This window comes from Rattus rattus, chromosome 5, assembly GCF_011064425.1.
Source record: "Rattus rattus isolate New Zealand chromosome 5, Rrattus_CSIRO_v1, whole genome shotgun sequence".
NCBI classification, from domain to species: domain Eukaryota; kingdom Metazoa; phylum Chordata; class Mammalia; order Rodentia; family Muridae; genus Rattus; species Rattus rattus.
In genome coordinates this window covers 96192684-96211694 of record NC_046158.1, presented here as the reverse complement: position 1 = coordinate 96211694, position 19011 = coordinate 96192684, and the positions used below count along the sequence as shown (strand labels likewise).

General features: G+C 44.7%; 1 non-coding gene and 1 pseudogene across 1 annotated transcript; both read left to right on the top strand.

Moving 5' to 3' along the window:
* Positions 1-2677: 2677 nt before the first annotated feature.
* On the top strand, positions 2678-2839 carry LOC116902554. Its single transcript, XR_004388153.1, has one exon. It is a non-coding gene; the product is annotated as a U1 spliceosomal RNA (small nuclear RNA).
* Positions 2840-13395: 10556 nt separating this feature from the next.
* LOC116900594 lies at positions 13396-13634 on the top strand (annotated as a pseudogene).
* The last annotated feature ends 5377 nt before the right edge of the window (positions 13635-19011 follow it).

The following is a 19011-nucleotide window of genomic DNA, read 5'->3' as shown; positions in this document are numbered from 1 at the left end:
GGTCTGCAACCTTCTCCAGACCACTCTTCTCTATCTGTAGGAAATGCTATATCTAAGTTCTGGATTCAGCACTGATTGACTTCAGATCTACTCAAACTTAATAGATTAAAATGTTTGCTATTGCTTTGTTTAATAACTAGATGTTTCATGAGTGATCAGAAGAACTGAAGTGGAGATTCTTAAGCCATTCTTCCCAACAGCACTATTGGGGGCCTTTAAAACCCCTTGATGGCTAGGGCACACACCCTATGAGAATTGGGTACTAAGAGTTTTTGTTTTTTCTAAGCTTACCTAGTGATTCCACTTATGATCAAGCAGGTAACCACTCTACTAAATGAACATTTCCTAGACATGATTCAACCTAGTCATCTCCTGGAATCTTGATGAGTGAACTACAAATTCTGATTCAACAGATCTGCTGGAAGTCAGGGTTCCTTACAACCATCTCTAGAGTGGTTAGTCTGGGAATCCCTGTCTGAGATTTGAGTAGCGAGGTGTTCAAGTGCCAGAGAGTCCTTGACAGTGAGCTGACAGTAAGTAAGGTGCTTACTGCCAAGTGCCAAGCAGGAGGCAGAGCTGGATAGAGCTGTGAGGGCCGAGAGTTTCCAGGAAGATTCCATCCCTCTCTTGGTCCCCGAAGAAGAGCAGACTCAAAAAAGAGAGGATTGGGGACATAGGACAGAGACGAAGGAAAGCCAGCTGCTGCTAGTAAGTCTGGTCTTCAGACATTAAAGTCATAGCCTCAGTGTCCGCGAGCTCTGGCATGGTGATCTGGTTTAGTGCAATACTTCCCCGTTCCAAGAGAATGCCGGGGTGCTTCAGTTTACAGAACCAGCACGGTTTCCCATTAAAAGCAAGAGAAGCAGCAGATGATGGAAGATGTGGGAGAGATTCCTCCAGAGAATGAAGAGAGACTCTTGTCCTATCAGTGATCTTTAAATCAATCCTGGGACACTTGCTCGGAAAGAGCTCCCTGTGGGAAAGCCTCTGAGCAGATCCACATCTTCCCGCAAGAGTGCCCTGACACCACCTACCAAGAAGGAAGGTGGGGCGGATGGAGGACTTGAGTGGGGTTGTGCCTGCTGTGTAGAAACATCTTGCCTGCTAGACTCAGAGTGCACATGTTAGGTGTGTGCACGTTCCCTTCTGTGACAGGTTACATATGTCTGTTGTCCAGGGCACTGATGACTACAGTGCTAGAGCTCAGAGATGCAGAAGGCAACAAGTCCCAGGCTAAGTTCGTTCTCCCAGTATTCACACTGAGATGCAATGTTTGAAGTCAGCAGTATCCCCATTGTACAACGAGGTCCTGGTATGCAGTAACTGAAGTTAGGGCTCTGACTGTAACCGTAGGCTGAGATCAAGGACTGAGATCTGTCACTGGGAGCTTTCTTCTTGTGTCCTTTACCTTGGATGTCCTGGGTCCCTGCTTCTTTTCTCCTTTCTTCTCACCCTTCTTTATCCATTCCTCCCTCTCACCCAGCTCTCCTTTCCTATCCTAACACTTAGTCACAGTGGGGCAGTAGATGGTCACACAGGGAGTCACATGACTCTACATGGGCATCCCTTGTGATCTTCAGCTCTAGTGTTGTTTATTAGAGAGACCAGATAGGATTTGGGTAGAGATTTTGATTTTGGTAAGGATTTGGTAGAGATGCCATAGCTATAGATTCTCAGAGTCATGGTCACATGGAGCCCTCAATAGGACAGCAGGTGTGTCCTGGAGAGGGTGGGATCAGTTTCAGGGGAGGTGACTCTAGAAGTTCCGCATTTAAGAGAGAAAGTTCAAGAAAGTTCTCTCTCTCTCTCTCTCTCTCTCTCTCTCTCTCTCTCTCTCCCTCTCTCTCTCTCTCTCTCTCTCTCTCTCTCTCTCTCTCTCTCTCCTTCTCTCCCTCTTGTGTACATGCACACATGCACACTTGTGTACACACGCACACACACACCAAAGTTAGTGAGGATCCACTTTCAGTTCTCAACTGTCCTCGGAGGTGACTGCATTGGCGGAGAGCACCCTGGGCACTGTCCTCAGAGCTGAGTTCGTAGACCTGACCTCACTGTCCTTCTGGCTCACTTGCTCCAGGCTTCCATTTGCTTTTCCATAAATGGTGCTTCTGTGGCTTGAGGACCAGGGTGCCAAGGCTTACAGTCACTGTAGGCCCTAGGGCTCTCTGCTGCAATTGGCACAAGCTTTACCACCAGATTCTGATCCTATCGCTTCCCTGAAAGCTGTCATGTGCCCCGCCCATGTGCTAACAGAAAGTCCCTTTATGGCAATTGGTTGGCCGAAGGAAGCCCTCTGGAGGACACTCAGAATATGTAGTTGTCCTGTGAGCCAAGGGACTCAGCTCTAGAGAGGTGGTCAATGAGCAGGGGAAGGGCTAATTAAGATTACAAGTAGGAAGGGTGTTCAGGAGGGATTCATGATAGCCTTGGGGGTCACAGGAAAGCTCTGTAAAGAATGAAGTTGGGGAGACACCCAGTGTTCCATGATGCTTTGCATTGGAGGGTGTGGTCATCTTGTCCTCACTGAAATCCAGCCTAATACCTGAGCAGTTGTTTCCAGTCTTGGTGGATACCTCATTCTTCCTGTTTTGGGAGGGGGTTCCTTTGCAAGGTCTCTATAACTTATTTTTCCTGTGAAGTAAATGTGATGGGAGCTTGAAAATGTAATATTATTATGTACACCGCGCAGGGGAGATGCCATGATGACAAAGGCAGGTTTCCCAGTGTGAGGCTCATCAATTGCTCTCAGGATGAGCTGACCCCCGTGATTTCCCCTAATTCTGGGAACGTGGCTGCATAATTTGTGGTAGTGGGAGACCATGTTTGCATTCTCCTCCGGGGGAACAAAAGAAACATTTATATTATTAATTAGATGTGCAAGGCAAACACATATCTTTATTTTCTGGGGTGGGTCTGTTCTTGTTCCACTGGGAAAATACTTTCCTAGTTAACGCATCTCAGACTCTTGTGGTTTAAAACTACCTTTTATTTTAAAAAATGGCCAATATTAGGGAAGCATCTTTTCAGTAAATCTCTACTGTTTGCTTTTTTCTCCCTCTTGTTTCTTCTTTCCAAGATGGGGGTCTCATTAATGGGGTGTAGGGGGGCCTCAGATCCTTGCACATGGGTTCATCTAAGCCATTTGTTTAAATAGCCAATTTGAAATGAAGATGCTGGTGATCTTCTGGAGTTGGTTCTGTTCTCTGTTAAAGTAGTAGATGGACCTGGATCCGGTCACTGGGCAGAGCATCCTTAGCATCAACAAGGGCCACTCACAGCTCAAGTTCATCAGTCTGTGAGATAAATGCTTGGGTTTAATTTAAAATCATAGGTTAAAACTTTAATCCTCCACGTGACAGTGTGGGGAGGCAGTCCATCATTGGAAGAATTCAGATAATGACTCTCACCTCTAGGGTAGACTAGTTACGTTTGTAAAGGCTTGTGGGAGTGGGCTTGGCTCTCCTGCTAACCTACAAACAAGACAGACCGATCTTCTGTTTATGCTGTATCCAGTGTCCGTGGAAGCAGAGACCAGGTTCCAGCCTTTAGAACACCTTGTCTATGAAAAGACATTAATCCTGGTGTTCTTCTCTACCTTCCAAATGTTGGAACTAGCTCTTGTGGACAGGGTGGTGGAGGAAACTTAATTATGTCTTCTTTTCAGAGGATCCTAGCACCCAGTACCTCAGAACATGCCCCTCTTTCTTTCCATAGGGATCAACATCAAATGAGGCTGTTGGTGTGGGTCCTGATCCAATAGGATTCTGTCCTTATACAGAAGGGAAGACACCTGGACCCAGACACACACACATACACCGAGGAGGAGGATGTGAACACACAATGGCAAATACCTGCAAGCCAAGGAGAAGGACCAGAAACAGATCCTCATCACTGCCTACCTTACTGCCTTAAGACAGAATATCTTGAACCCAAACTTCACTATTCAGCTAGGTTGGGTGGCCAGCGAGCTCCTGGGATATAGTTGTCTCTGTCTGCCAACCCATGCCCCAATTTGGGATATCAGGTATGGGCATCCATGCCTGGCTTCTACGTGAAAGATAGGGATTCTAATCCAGGTTCTCGTGCGTTTACAACAAGGGTTTTACCCACCGAGCCATCCATCTCTCTCAGCCCTGAGAAGGTTAATAATCCTCCAAGTCCTAGTAGTCAGCTTTCCTGGGCCCCCTTTGTTCCTGGTGGAGAACAGACAAAGCATCCTCTAGAGGTATGGCAGGATGCTGGAGGCTGATTACTTTCTATGAAAAAAATAATTCAGAAGGTGTGGAAAGGAACTTTACCTTCCATTTCAAGGTAGATGTATGGTTTCAGGACTCTGAAAAGAGAGGTATATTAATATTCATTGTCTCGGCATTTGTGGCTAACCCAGGCCCTGCATTGCTCAGACTACCCCTTCCTATTTCCAAACAAGGTTAGTGGGACCACACCCAAAAATTTACTAGATTTCTACCATTTACTATAGGTAGGATAGTGTGACACATGTTGCCTTATTTTTTATAGCAGGTGCTCAGGTTTTTATGAGGGTTAGAAAGCCTTTTCTGTTGATTCCTGCAAGTCCAAAGTACATTCATCATGCTTAGAGCTCAGAACCTAGCCTCTTAATGGGAGTCTTAGATTGCGTGTCTTTCCCACAAATACCTTCATTTCTTCTCACATATGATGAACAAGGTCCCTCCCAACTGGAAGACTTAGCATGCAGTGTTACTATGGAAGTAAAAACCAGGCTGAGAAACCTCGTGTGACTATCATTGCTTCAGTTTCCTATGTCCACCTGAACCCTAGTCTGCTAGTTAACTTAAGCCTTTAGAGTTGAATGCTGTCATTCACTAGCTAAATCAAATAAAAATGACTTTGTTCCTCTAAACTTCATTTCACTCCTGTCAATGCTAGAAGTCAGATCCAGTATCCTATAGGTGGTAAAGGGAGTTCAAATGCTATGCTGAGGGTGGTAAACATTACCTCTTACCAGCTAGCAGCCTAATTCTCTTCCTTTGGTGTGGCGTAAAAGCTTACTTGTAAGGTCAAAATGTCTTACAAAGTTTAAAGAAATTAACAGTAAAACCAGTAAGCAGTAAATTATATAAAGGGAAAGTTGGGATTTTGATCAAGACATTCTATGTATGCAACAGTCTTCGTGGATCTGGAGGGTTGAGTCCAAGTTGGGTGACTCAGGATAAATTTTATGGTCTGTCAGAAGCTCAACTACTTCATCTGTAAAATGGGGCATAACAACATGGCCCTGTCCCTAAGTACCCTTTGAGAGCTCAATGGGGCACTGGTAGAGCAGTGAACCAAGGCTCTAACAATCAACAAAGTTGGTATTCTCATCAAGAACGCCAGCTACCTAATGCACTGTATAGTCCACTATAGATCAAAATGAGGTGACCAGTTAAAAGGGTCGCTTGAAAGTTGTGCAGGTGTCATGTAATGACATCACCTGGGAAGTAGAGGCAGAAACATTGGTTCAAAGCTATCCTCAGTTACATAGAGTTTGAGGCCAGCTTGGGTTACATACAAATCCCTCCTCTTCCATTATTTTACAGCTTAAAGCTAGAAGTCACTGCCTCACATGGTCAAAGCCTCTTTTATTTACTTGTGTCAGAGTTTTGTTGCTGCTCTATTATTTGATTAAGGCTTTGGAATTTTAATTCTGCTCTTCAGTTGAAGCTGGGCAACTTGCAAACCCTTCTATTCTCCCAGTTGCTGACCAGGTAGAGTTCATCTGCCCAGGACTTGAAAGTAAAGCCTCCAGGCAAGAAAATAACCAACCACCACCATCAATAAACAAAGCACCACCATCAATAACCAAATTACCACCATCAATAACCAAATCACCACTACCAATAACTGAAACACCACCATCAATAACCAAATTACCATCACCAATAACCAAACCACCACCACCAATCACCAAAACACCACCATCAATAACCAAACTACTGCCACCAATAACCAAACCACTGCCATCAATAACCACACCACCACCACCAATAACCAAAACACCACCATCGATAACCAAAACACTACCATCAATAACCAAATTACCACCACCAATAACCAAACCACTGCCATCAATAACCACACCACCACCAATAAACAAAACACCACCATCAATAACCAAACCACTGCCATCAATATCCAAACCACTACCACCAGTAACCAAACCACTGCTACCAATAACCAAAACACCACCATCAATAACCAAACCATCACTACCAATAAGCAAATCACCTCCACCAAAAACCAAAGGAAGAAAGCATTCCACCAATGTTTCATGAATCGGCACTGAAAGAGAGTAAATGAGAATTTGATAATGTGGCATCTGGGTTCTGGGTGTCCTTGGTGCACACAGGTCTGGCTTTCATGACATCCACAGTTATGCCACAGCTTGAACCTTTGCCTTCACCTTCCAAATCTGTCCTTTGAGAGATGTTTTTCATCTTGATTAACAGACAAGTTTTATTTCCTCAGACACCATGTACCATCCACCAACTGCCTTTGTTGAAATCCTCAAACCCCCATTCCAAGCAGAGTTCCCTCTGCTGTTCTGTTCTTTGCTCCTCTGGCTTCTTTAAGGAGAGCCTTCCTGGTGGCCTCACCCGCTGAGGGACCTTTGCCTGCAGGCTCCAGTGCCCTCGCTTCAGGCTGCCTTCCCCCACAGCCTGTCTGTCTGCACAGCTGTCTTGTAGATTTGTAAGGCCCTCAGGACACAGCTTTGCCCCTCCACATCCTGGGTGTCCACATGTTCTGCAAATTCTGACTGCAGTCATCACTACTCATTACTGACAAAGATTCTGAAATAAAAATAATTATTTTTGGTGAGAGAACAGAGCTTATGAAAATTTAAGAGCAGCCCGACAGATATGTGACAGGTAAAATTGAGTGGCAAGCCCATTTCATGCTTTGATTAAAAGCACTGCAAAATGGATATCTTTACCACAATAAAGTTTATCTGTCTGTCTCTCCCATCTATCTATCTATCTATCTATCTATCTATCTATCTATCTATCTATCTATCTATGTATCTATCTCTATCTGTCATCTATCTATCCATCTATCTATTATCTATCTATCTATCATCTATCTAGGCAGGGTTTCTCTACAAAGCTCTGGCTGTTCTGGGACTTGTTCCGTAGACCAGGCTATCTTTGAACTCAGAGATCTGCCTGCTTTTGCCTCTTACTTACTGTTTAGCATTCAACTAAACACTGATTGGCCCATAAAGCAAAATGTCTTTTCATTTATTCACTGGAAAAGACCTAGAACTGGATATTGGATCTTTCTAGATGATTTTTGAGCAGTAACTGTTTATTTACTCCAACAAGAGGTGTTCTGGGAGCCCTTGTCAGCTCCACCCTTCTGTTGTGGTCCTGCTTAGATCTGAGTCATTTAATCATATGAAGAAGTTTTCTTATAAGACAGATAATGAATTTTCTAAGGGAGACCATATTTTCTGGATATTTGAGGCTTTGGTCTATATGGTTAAGAATTCAGAAATAACTGCATAGATGACCTGAACTTACCAATAGCAACTTTAGTATCTGAAAATACAACATGAATTGCAAAGAAAATTCACATATATTTTTTTAAATCCCAAGAATCTGGAGAACTAAGTCATGGAAATACACATTTCTCCATTTCTGCACCAGCCTTTGTTTGATAATGTTACCAAGTGTATCTTATTTTAAAAGATCACTGTGGGATATCAGAGAGGCAGCCGTGTTGCCGTGGGAAGGCAGCTGCCTGGCCTTGCCCTGAGGTGCAGGTGGATACTGCTTGGCTGTCGCAAGTGTTTGGAATGTGCTTCATAGGCATCTGTGTGGAAGGCTCGTTTTCAGCCGGTAGAGCCACTGGGGCTAGTGCAAGTCTTAGGAAGTGAGCCTAGTCGAAGGAAGTGGGTCAATGGAAGTTTCTCCAAGGGGGTAGTACATTGGGACCCTGGCCCCTCCTCTTCTGTCTTTCTTTGCTGTGACATGAGCAGTCTCCTTTGCCCTGTTGTCCTGTCATGATGTACTATGCTGACTCCAGCCAACAGGACCAAAATGTCTGCATCTGTGAACCAAACAAGCTGCTCCTCTTAGGGCGTTGATTTACATCCTATATTGGCTACAGTAAAGGAAAGCTGACTAAGAGGGCTGGTGGGAGGAGCTCCGGAATGTCGCCTACCTGGCTCTCACCTTCTCTAAGTGGCCGCTCAGTCTAGTCTAGACCCAGCTCTGAGGACAGAGTCCTGGAGAAAGTGATGAAATCCGGTGTTAAGGATTTGATCCAGTAGCTCGCACTTCCAGGGCCCTGACTTCCATTCTTGTCAGGTTGCAATGTATGGAGTCTGTGAAGCTGTGCTGAGGTGAGAACTCAGGTGTTCCAGGCCCACACGCGAGACATGCTCACAGGAGTGGAACTAACATTATTTTTAGAGATTTATTTTTATTTTTAAATGTGTGCATGTTCAGGTGCCCGTGAAGGCCAGAGGAGAACATTAGATTCCCTGGAGCTGCAGTTACAGGTGATTATGAGCCATCCACTGTAGTTGCCAGGAACAGAGCTGGGGTCTTCTGCAAGAGTAGTTCATGCTCTTAATGGCTGTGCCAACTCTCCAGTTTGTAGATCTTGGCTTTAGGTTGTCACCAGAAGGAACACTCTGGAAAGCCACCAAGCTGTTTGTGCTTCATATCCTCCATTTATGACAACCTGCTTCAGGACATGGAGGCTATGGCCTATTTGGTAAGACAGCAAGGCCCTTGAACTACTCCTTCTAGTGGCTGGAGGTCTCAGTGATAGACCCCTTGTTAGGTCTACCCTTTCAAAAGCCTCATGGTGGCATTTGTTACAACATTCAGAAAACTATCCTCAAGGGCTTTGCATTCAAGCCCCTAGAAGAAAAGCAGTCTGTACTCCATGGAAGGGTTTATATAAATACATCCCTCTGTATACTATAAGCGCAGTGTAGCTCCATATTCCCTCTGTTCCCTCAACTGGCCAGGGCCTACGAGTGTTTTATAGTTCATACCATGCTTCTTTTAGGCCACTAAAAACCAACAGAAAAAACCTGCAATGTTGCATCAAAACTATGGCGCACCCAGGCTTGAAGAGTGGTTTGTAAGCTGCCAGGCCTCATCAGAGCTGGCCAGGTGAGTGTTATTGGAACACGTCTGTGTCTCATTCTAAGTCCTCCTCTCCTATTTTCTTCCCTGAAGGGAAGGCGTGAAGCAGGAGAGAGCACATTTGTCTTTTCTGACATTCTCTCGTCTGCAGAACATTAGCTGCTGGTTTCTTGTCCTGCCTTGCTACTGGGCCAACAGAGAAGAAATTGGAGGTACAGGCAGAGAGGATACCTTGATTTAAAAAGACAACTACACAGCCAAATGAAAGCTGCAGGCCAAGCCTCAGGCTGGCGCCTGTTGGATGAGGCTTTGTACACCAGGACCCACATTGCTCCGACTTGATATGACCTTCCCACTGAGACTCACTACAGCCAAACTGAGGAAAAAACAGTCATTCCAAGTGGTACATTTCCTTTGATGGTGACTCCAGCACCTGAGAGAGCCTTGGAGCCTCTGTTTACACTGTAGCTGAGCTGAGTGAGCAAAAACGCCGTAGCCTAGATTGTTCTTCAGCCTCAACTGGCATAAATTAGCCAGCTGTCTAAGTAGTGAGGGTGTTTGTGGATGCTAAACACTGCTGTCTACTTCTGAGAAGGACACTCGCTAGGAATGGGAAGATGGCTCTGTGAACATACAGCTCTCAGGGTGTCTGTCTGGGATGACCAATGCCAGTTCCTGGTCTGACTCAGTTATGGGATGGCCTCTATTCCACTTGTACTGGGAGAACGACACTTATTGAGTCTTAACTGATGTAGTGATGAGACTGTCAATTGGTGATTTAGACAGTAGTCAATGTCCTGTTGCGTCATTGCTTCATTTTTGATAATGAATAGAGGCAGTTAGTTTTCAGATTTTTAGGATCCTAGACACCCTTAAGGGTTACTGTATCCAAACTCTTTCTTCTGTGGAACATTAGCTGCCCATGGGGAGAAGTTCCAACCCCTGAGAGGAAGTTCGCTTTTCTTTTTCAGGTTACCAAAGGCAGTTGTTAGGATGTGCAAAGATGTGAAGTTGCCTGTCTGTGGTGGCGTAGATGTGTACCAGGCTCTTCCCCCACGATCCTGTCTCCCTCTGGGTCTGTGAAATCATTTTCTCATACTTTGGCCTTACCTTCCTGTGTCTTCTCCAAGGCTACCTTGGAGAACTTTCAATTCAGTTGTCCACTAAGGTAAATTTGGATTCTGACAGGGAGGGAAGAGTGGCAGAGTCACCACGTTTGGATAGATTTGTTTCCCTTTGAATTGAGAAGGAAGGCAAGAGTGAGAAGCAGCCAGTGATTATTAGCCTGAGTTTCTGCTCAATTTGTGGAAGGACGTTTAGAATTGCCAACTCAAGGAAGCTCTGGGCCAGAAGTAATGCTTCTGTCCGATAAGTCACATGGCCCTGTATGGAGGTGTTGATATGGTTAAAGAAACACTAAACTTACAGCCTGGTGCTCTGAGTTTGTCCATTATTAGCTGTGTGACTAGCAAGTCACAATCTCACTTGAGGAGCTGTTTCCTCCTCTGTCAAGTGTGGATACTAATGCTTGTCTGGATCGCCTCATGGGGTTATTCTAAAACACAACAGGATATACTAATCTGTGTTACGTGACAGGAGCGTTGGATATGAAGTTACACATCAAAGTCAAATGTCCCATCTCCTAAGTTCAACGCAATGAATTAAATTTTTCCAGTCTGTGACAGGTCCCATTGACTCTCTGATTGAAGGGTAGATGAAGAATTCGATTCTCATTTAGAGGATGTGCCCTACAAAACGAAGGTCTGTTCGAAACACTGGGTCCAGATGGAAGAGATACAGTGACACCAATGCCTCTGACGCACTAGAGGAAATGACAGGTGAACCACCCTCACCGTGACCTCTCTATCTCTCTCTGCAGCTATTGCTATTGCCTTTCTATCACCTTGTGTGCTTGTGAATTTGAGTTCTCATGTTAAATGTATACTTGTGACAAATGATTTGAAAAAAGAAAAGCTGATCAAAGGCCTCTACAAATAAGAGATGAACCTGTTGAGCAAAGAGCAAGAGAGTAGCCAGAAAGGTGAGTGGGTCTCTGTAAAGCCTGTGCTCATCAGGGAAGGCAACTCAGGGCACTGGGTGTGGATGCCACAGTGCCTGTCTACTTACAAAGACCAGAAACTTGGTAAAAAGGTAAGATTTTAAAAATAGGCAACTTTGCAGATGTGTATTAACAGCATATATTAAAGGTGCATAGTCTCATGAGTTCTGACAAAGGTCTATACTCATGGTACAGTCAACACAAGGGGGATAACAAGCCCTCCATCATCCCAGCACTTCCTTCATGCCCCTCATAACCCATACCCCCATCCTCATTTCCCCCTCTCTACCTTCAGTTCCAGGCAACCACTGGATTATTTTTGTCCTTACACTTTCTTTCCTTAATAAGATAAAATATAATAAGATAAAACAAACAGAAGGAAAGAAAGGACACAAGAAACAGAGACCCATTCATTCACAAACTCACGAATCCCATAGAAACTCTAAACTGGAAGTTGTGGTATATACAGTAAGGACCTATAAGGTAAAACAGAGAGAAGAGGAACAAAAAGATTAAAAAGAAAAGAAAAGCACTGGTATTGCGAGACAAGGAAGCTCTATTGAATTTGTTTTCCATTCAGATGCCACTAATTTTTATTTCAATTGGAGACTGCTTCTGGGTTAGGGATGGGAGCATGTATTCAATTCTCCTTTTGGTGCATCTGGTGCAGACCCATGCTGACATGCTGGGTCAGTCTGGTACATGCTGTACATGCTCCCCAGTCTCTGGGAGTTCACAGGTGTGTTGCTCCTGTTGATTTAGAGGCCATTTTTTCTTGGTGCCCTCTACCCACTCTGGTTCTTACACTCTCTCTGTTTTCTCTTCTTCAAGGTTCCCTGAGCCCTGAATGGAGGATTTGATGGAGGCATCTTGTTTAGGCCGACTCATTAGACATTCTTTAAAAGCAATTTTGAGACAGTGTTTCCTGTGGCCCAGGCTGGCTTTGAACTCACCATGTGGTCAAAGCTGACACTAAACTTCTGACAGTCCTGCTGGGATTACTGGCATGTGCCACCACAGTGGCTTCTTCCTTTTCATTTTAAAGAATTTTAGGTAAGTGGAACTGTATTATTTTTAAGAAGTCTTGATTTTCTTTTATAATACAGATATGAGATTTTAACATTTATCCATGTAATTGTATGAAATCATAGTTTGCTTCCTTTTATTACAGAATAGTATTCCATCACATACATTGATGCAGTATGCTGATGTGGATGAAGTGCTCTTTCATGGGGTCTCACACCTAGACAACGGATAATAAGCAACTAATGACTACTGGGGTGGGGTAGTGTCCCAGGGAAGAGTTCCCTTACTGGTTAACCAGCACGAAGCCTCGAAACCAAGTTCACGCAAACAGCAAAAAATGGGCACAATATGTTAACATTAATCATCAAAGAAAAAAAGGTATTGATTTGAGAAGGGAGCATGGGAGGCATTAGGGGACGGGTATCTGGAAAGGACTGGAAGGAGGAAAGGGAAAAGTGCCATAATTCTATTTTAGTGAAAACACATAGAAAAGAAAAGAAAACAAACAACAACAACAACAAAAACCAAACCCAATCTGTAGTTTGGTTGCTGGAGCACCCGACACCAGCCCTTCCACTCCTCAGGTTTTTGTCTTGGGCAAGTAATGTAATACTCATTGGCTTCGTTCCCCTTGGTTATAAAATAAAAATCTATAGCATATGCTCATTTGAGGGCTGGTGTGGTTGAGAGTGAGGGCCTTAGTACAGTTTCTAGAATAACAAAAATGGGGCAAAATTCTCATTAGAACCCGAGTTATTTCCACCCGTCTCCAGCCAGTGTTTTCTGGGATTCTTCTGTTTGTCTTTAGGGCTGGCGGGGTAGACTGGGGCAAGGGTTACTTAGTACTGACCATGCCTTACTGTTAACCAACCTGCTACCAGTGCTGACGATTAGGCTGTGTTCACGCAGCACTGTGCTCTGTTTTGGGTGAAGTCCATGGATCTGATGGCCACTGTTGGGCCATGGGACTAGAGGACACTAAGCAGGGTGTCCGTACAAACCAACTGCAGTGTTGGGGAGTAGATGCTGGCTTCCCAAGGCCAAGTGGAACCACCCAGACAGCTTTTGGTTGTTAACAGGCATTCAAGAACTTATAGAGTGAATTATTGGCCCTGGCCCTAGGTGGACATGGAGCTCCTTGTGCCCTGTTTCCTGCTCCTGTTTTTTCCTTCGTGCACCGGCAGGATGGCCCACAAGCAGATCTACTACTCAGACAAGTACTTCGACGAGCACTATGAGTACCAGCATGTCATGTTACCCAGAGAACTTTCAAACAAGTACCCAAAACTCATCTGATGTCCGAAGAGGAGTGGAGGAGACTTGGTGTTCAACAGAGTCTAGGATGGGTTCATTACATGATCCATGAGCCAGAACCACATGGTCTTCTCTTTAGACGGCCTCTTCCAAAAGAGCAACAAAAATGAAGTATGTTCAAATTTAATGTCTATGTGTATATAAGGAAGATTCAGTGAATACTTGAAAAATGTATAAATCTTTCTTCCATACCTGTGCATGAGCTGTATTCTTCACAGCAACAGAGCTCGGCTAAACGCAACCGCAAGTAGGGTTACTTTAAGTTGTTAAAGATAAATTTTCTTGTAGTTTTTTTCTTAATATAAATGCCTGTTTTACTTAACCTGTCTTGTTAAATAAAGTTTGTGTATTGCATTTAAAGAAAAGTGAATTATTTTCATCTTTCAAGTCTAGGATTTCTTTAGTCTTGGCACAAATATAATGTCCAAGACAGAGATGTGAAAATGTAAGTAGATTTTAAACAGTATTAATTTAGAAGTTACCTACATATTGTTGATTTACTATTATTATTATTATTATTATTATTATTATTATTATTATCTGAAGAGCCTCTGAGATTAGGAAAGAGGGCTGTTAATTTGAATATTCAGGCTGACTTAATGACTGTCTTATATTTCTCCATATGCACCACCAGACACAGCTTTGTCTCTGCCTCACTCTGTGGGAACAGCCTTGCATGGAAGTCCACAGCCAATCCTGGCTTTGGCCCTTGGTAGCACCAGCCAGAGATCAGAAGGTACAAGTGTTGGGATGGGAGGAAGTGACTCTTTCCCTCCCTGCCCACTCCTCCACTGAGGGGTTTAGCTTCCCTGGAGCTGTCTCCTCAGCTATGGCACTTTTGGCTTCGCAACAACACTGCTTCATGACCTTCAGCTTCAAGGGAGCAGACACCTTTCTGCTGTGGTTAGTTCTGGAGTGCTCAGCCATCCTCTGTGAGTTCCCTTAGTCATCCCTGCAAGTGGTCCCTCTGAAAAGATCTCCTCAGTGGTGACTCACCATCTGCTTCCTGCCGGGACCTTGACTGATGAAGTGGTCAAAATAAGCTCCTTCACCGGAGGCTCTGAGAGAGGCAAGGAAGATAAGGAGGATAGTTCTATCTGCACGCCGCAGCCTGCTGCTCGCCAAACACTGTGGGAAGAATGCGAAGGGACACAGTGAGAGCTCTGTGCGGTCAGCAGACTACACAAGCTACATAAATAGCTCTGCCCTCAACAAGGCATCATGACCAAATCCTTATAACAACTCTGTTGCTTTATCATAAACTCAAACAAGAGGAACTGAATTTCAGAAAGGTTTAGTTACTTTCCCAAGGTCTCCAGCATGTAGTTTCAGAACTGGGATTGAACTCTGGCTGCCTCTAAAGCCCATGCCCTGTTCACAATAGTTGCTTAGAACCCTTCTGTAAGCAGAAGCTGTGAGAATTTCTGGGGTGGAAGGGTCTTGTCTCAGTGGTGGGAAAGCGAGGATAGGAAGCCTGGCTGCTGTTTCAGGAGAAGAGACTGTGGTGGTGAACTTGGAAGGAGCTGCTTAATCGCTGAGGGGCAGGAGGAGGGCTTCGTGGTCCTGGCACTGTCAGAGTAGTCAGGGTACCCATAAGAAGGCTGAAGATGCGGAATTCTTAGCTCTCTTCCTCCCTAATTCTGCATCAAGCAGACTTTGACAGCTGCTAGAGACACCATTTTATTCAGTCAGCTTCATGCTGTGGAATTCAAGATTTGGAGGGTACGTCTTTTTTGAGGAGACACACCATTGTCCCTGACACGAGCTGCCGTCAGCAGATAGGTGGCTACCTTTGGACACAGAAAGAGCCTAACCTTGGAAATTCAAATGACAAAATCATGAACAAGTGAAACTTGGGTTTCTGGAAACTTTGGGTGCATTTGATTAAACCCACTAACTTAATTTATGTCTGGTGTTTGTCATGAGAAAGGCAGGGTACAGTCACGTTAACTGTATCAGCAGCTACAATGGCAAAACACATTTTCTTTACTTTTTTGAAATTAGACCTATTTAGGTACAATGATACACTTTAGAAATACACAGGGGGGAAAAAGGGACACATTTCTTAGTGTTTATAAACTTTTTGGCATGTTTGTCTTTGACATTCACACACAATAAAGCAATATTCCAAGTAATTGTCAGAAATTCAAAAGTATGAATATTTTAAATATACTTGTAATGGTCTTTATACACAATTAATTTGGGTCTCTAAGATTCATGTCCAAAGAATGAGTTATGGTGAGTTTAGCAATACTTATGAAGGAAGAATTCCTTTTCCATGGCATTAAAACGTGGTGTGATTTCGCTTCTATCCTATAGACCTCTCCTCTTCTTGTAGGGGGCAAAAACAATTTATCTTTAACTTTCATTCCATTCCCATGTCTGACTGACGATGCAGGATTTTCCATAGCCCAGACTGAGAGTTGATGATAGAAGTGAGAAGCTATTGCCAGGAAATCTTATTTGTAGAGAAATCTCATGAGAAGCTCTTCTCTATCCCCACCCTACCCTGGTATCTCTCCCATTATGATTGGCCCAACATCTCTAGAATTCAGTCCAAAAAAATGGGTGAGTCTGTCCCCCAAAGGCCTTATAACTTTAAATGAAATTAGGTCCAGAGCCGAGTGTCTGTCTCCCATGCCGCCATCTGGTAGGGATACATGGCGTCCCATGAATGAAGCACCTGCAGTGTGTCTAAGCACTGGGATACTCACTCTGACGTCACCTGGCATCTGAAGAGCTGACTTCCTTAAGCTGTGAGCTCAGTTTCCAGGGAGGAAAGAGATAGATTGTTTGTGTGTGTTCTGTCCAAAAAATGGCTGATCCATGCCTGACCCTGTAGAGACTTCTTGGTGTTGGGGGAGGTGATGTCATTCTGCTTCCTGCAGCTGCTTGCTATAGCCCGCCAAGGAGTTGCTCTCCTCCAAAATCCCAGAGAGGTGCGGCAGCTGAAAGTCAGTGTGTGTGGGCTTCATGACCGCAGTAGCATTTGCGCTTCATGGCAGCCAGAGAAAGGCATGAGGAAAGCAGCAGGTAAGTTACTGTCGGGTCAGGAGCTTGGGCTACCCTGGAGCACAGTCCCATCTCCCCTACACACTAGGCTAATGCTGAAGTCGCTCTTGAGTCTGATTGGCCCATATAGATCCATCAAATGTTCTCAGCAAAGGTCAAAAGTTGGGAATGCTACTACTGAGTTTTGAAAAGTGTGTGTGTGTGTATATGCACGCTCACGTGTGTGTTCGCCTGTGAGTAGGAATGTGTTGTGTGCTTATGTAAGGGACAGGGCAGATGCATTGAGGCAGAGTCTTTCAATTGAACACTTGGACCCACATCTCCACCCAATTGGATAAACTAGCCACTTTGCTCCAGAGACCCCCCCTTTCTCAGTTTCCAAAGCGCTCTCCCTGCCATGCCCACCTGACATTAACTCGGTGCTGGGGACCCTAATTTTGATCCTGGCAGCTGAGATGCCTCTCTAACCCCAGTTTGGGAATTTGGGCTGTTTTTACGATGACTTTGTTAGAAGCAGGGCATGTTTCTCTCAACTAGCTGGCTACAGAATCTCAAACCCAAGCAAAAATGCATTCAAACATGTGGAATAGCTCCTGGAAAAAAGAAAAAAGACAAAACAAAAAACCAGAAACGCCACACTTTGTGAGCTATGAACTGTGCATTAGCAAACAAAGTGACTTAAAAGCCCCACCCTCTTCACTTGGATCCAGTGCTTTGTCAGTGAGTCTGACTGAGGCTGGCTCTGCTGCATTCTGGGGAGTCCAGTTCTGTGTCCAGTAGCACATTCTACTGAAGCTGGGAGGACAAAGTCACACATCACCTTTCCTGTCTAAGCCCTTTTCTCATTTCCCCCCAATTTAGCAGTCACGAAGCAGGTAGTAATTGAAGCCATGCGTCCACCCACTTACTTATTCCTACCTGGTGATAAAAATGGGAGGCTGCCTCTTGCAGTGGCCTGCTTTGGCAGGAGCCTGACAATAACGACGTGTGCTTTCGTCATTAGAGCCTCACAGTCCTGTTGATCGTTTGCGGCAAACGGCAAATGGCAGATAATGCAGCGGAAGGGACAGAACCTGAGGCACATGATTGGGACACACGAGGAGAGGGAACTGTAATGGGTGTAAGGAGGATCAGGCGGGAGGCAGTGGTGGATTTCTGGGAACCAAATGCCTTAAGTGTTGGACAAACAGACACGAGTCTGGGAGGGGAGAAGTAGAGTGGGGAGGGAATCTCCTCGGCTCTAGAGCAGGCCGTTCTCTGACAGGGTTTTTTTCTCTTGGGCAGAGATAGTGAAGGTGGCGTCAGTGCTTGCAGTTTAGTCTGTATATGGGCATGAATGAAGAATAGCTTGGGGGAAAACTTAGCTCATTAACTGTAAAGAGAAAGTGTCAGTTGTTTGAGAGGATGGCCTTGGGAGCCAAGTGCCTGGTGTTTACTCTGTGGGCTGTAAAACCAGGCCCTGGTTAGATTCTGGCTGCTTTACACCAGGAACCTTACCATTATGACATTAAAACAACACACACACACACACACACACACACACACACACACACACACACACACCAGTAATAATAGTGAAAAAAAAAAGAGGCCATGAAATTGAAAGAGAGCAAGGGGAGGTACAAGGTAGGGTTTGAAGGGGAAATGATGTAATTATATTATCTTAAAAATAAAAAGTCAACAAATTAACAAAAAAAGTAAAATGTTTAAATAAAATCGCCAGTGAACCAGAAGAGTCAGGGTAAGTTACAATGAACTGAATATGAAACTGGCACAATATTTGGCCTTTGGGAACACATGCAAAAGCACACATTACTATCTGTGTCAGAGCGTAGCCTAGCAGCTGACCAATGGCTGCGAAGGTCTGTGGGGTTAAAGAGCCCTTGATCCTTGCAATAGAGACTTGCTTATTGCCGAGATTACCTGGCTCAGAAACCAAAGGGGGGGGGCTTATTTGGCTCATGGTTTGAGAGTGTGACAGTCCAGCCCATGTCAGAGAAGGACATGGTGGTGCCACAGTAGGGGCAGCATGTGTCTGGGAATCTTCATCTTTTTACATCTCGACAGAGTAGGGAGCAGAGGCAAGACAGGAAATGGGGTCAGCCTGTTAACCTGGAAGCTAATCATACAGCGAAACATCACCACCTTCGGTTAGACCACAGCACAGAGGGGTTCTCTGTAAACTATCTCAAACAGTACCATTGGCGGGTGGCCAGGCCTGCGGGGGTCCGGGATTGGTATCTCACATCTAGACTCTAATAGGCCTTCAGTCTGGGTGAGAGTTCTACATGAACATGGCTGCTCCAAAGGGGAGCCAGGACAGCTGGTCTTCAGGTCACTCCCGTGACCACTAGAGGATCGCAGTGGGGGTGGTGGTTTGAGTGAGAAATGTCCCCCAGAGCCTTAGATGTTTGAATTTTTGGCCCATAGTTGGTGGCACTGTCTGGGGGAGTTTCAGGAGCCATGGCTTTGCAG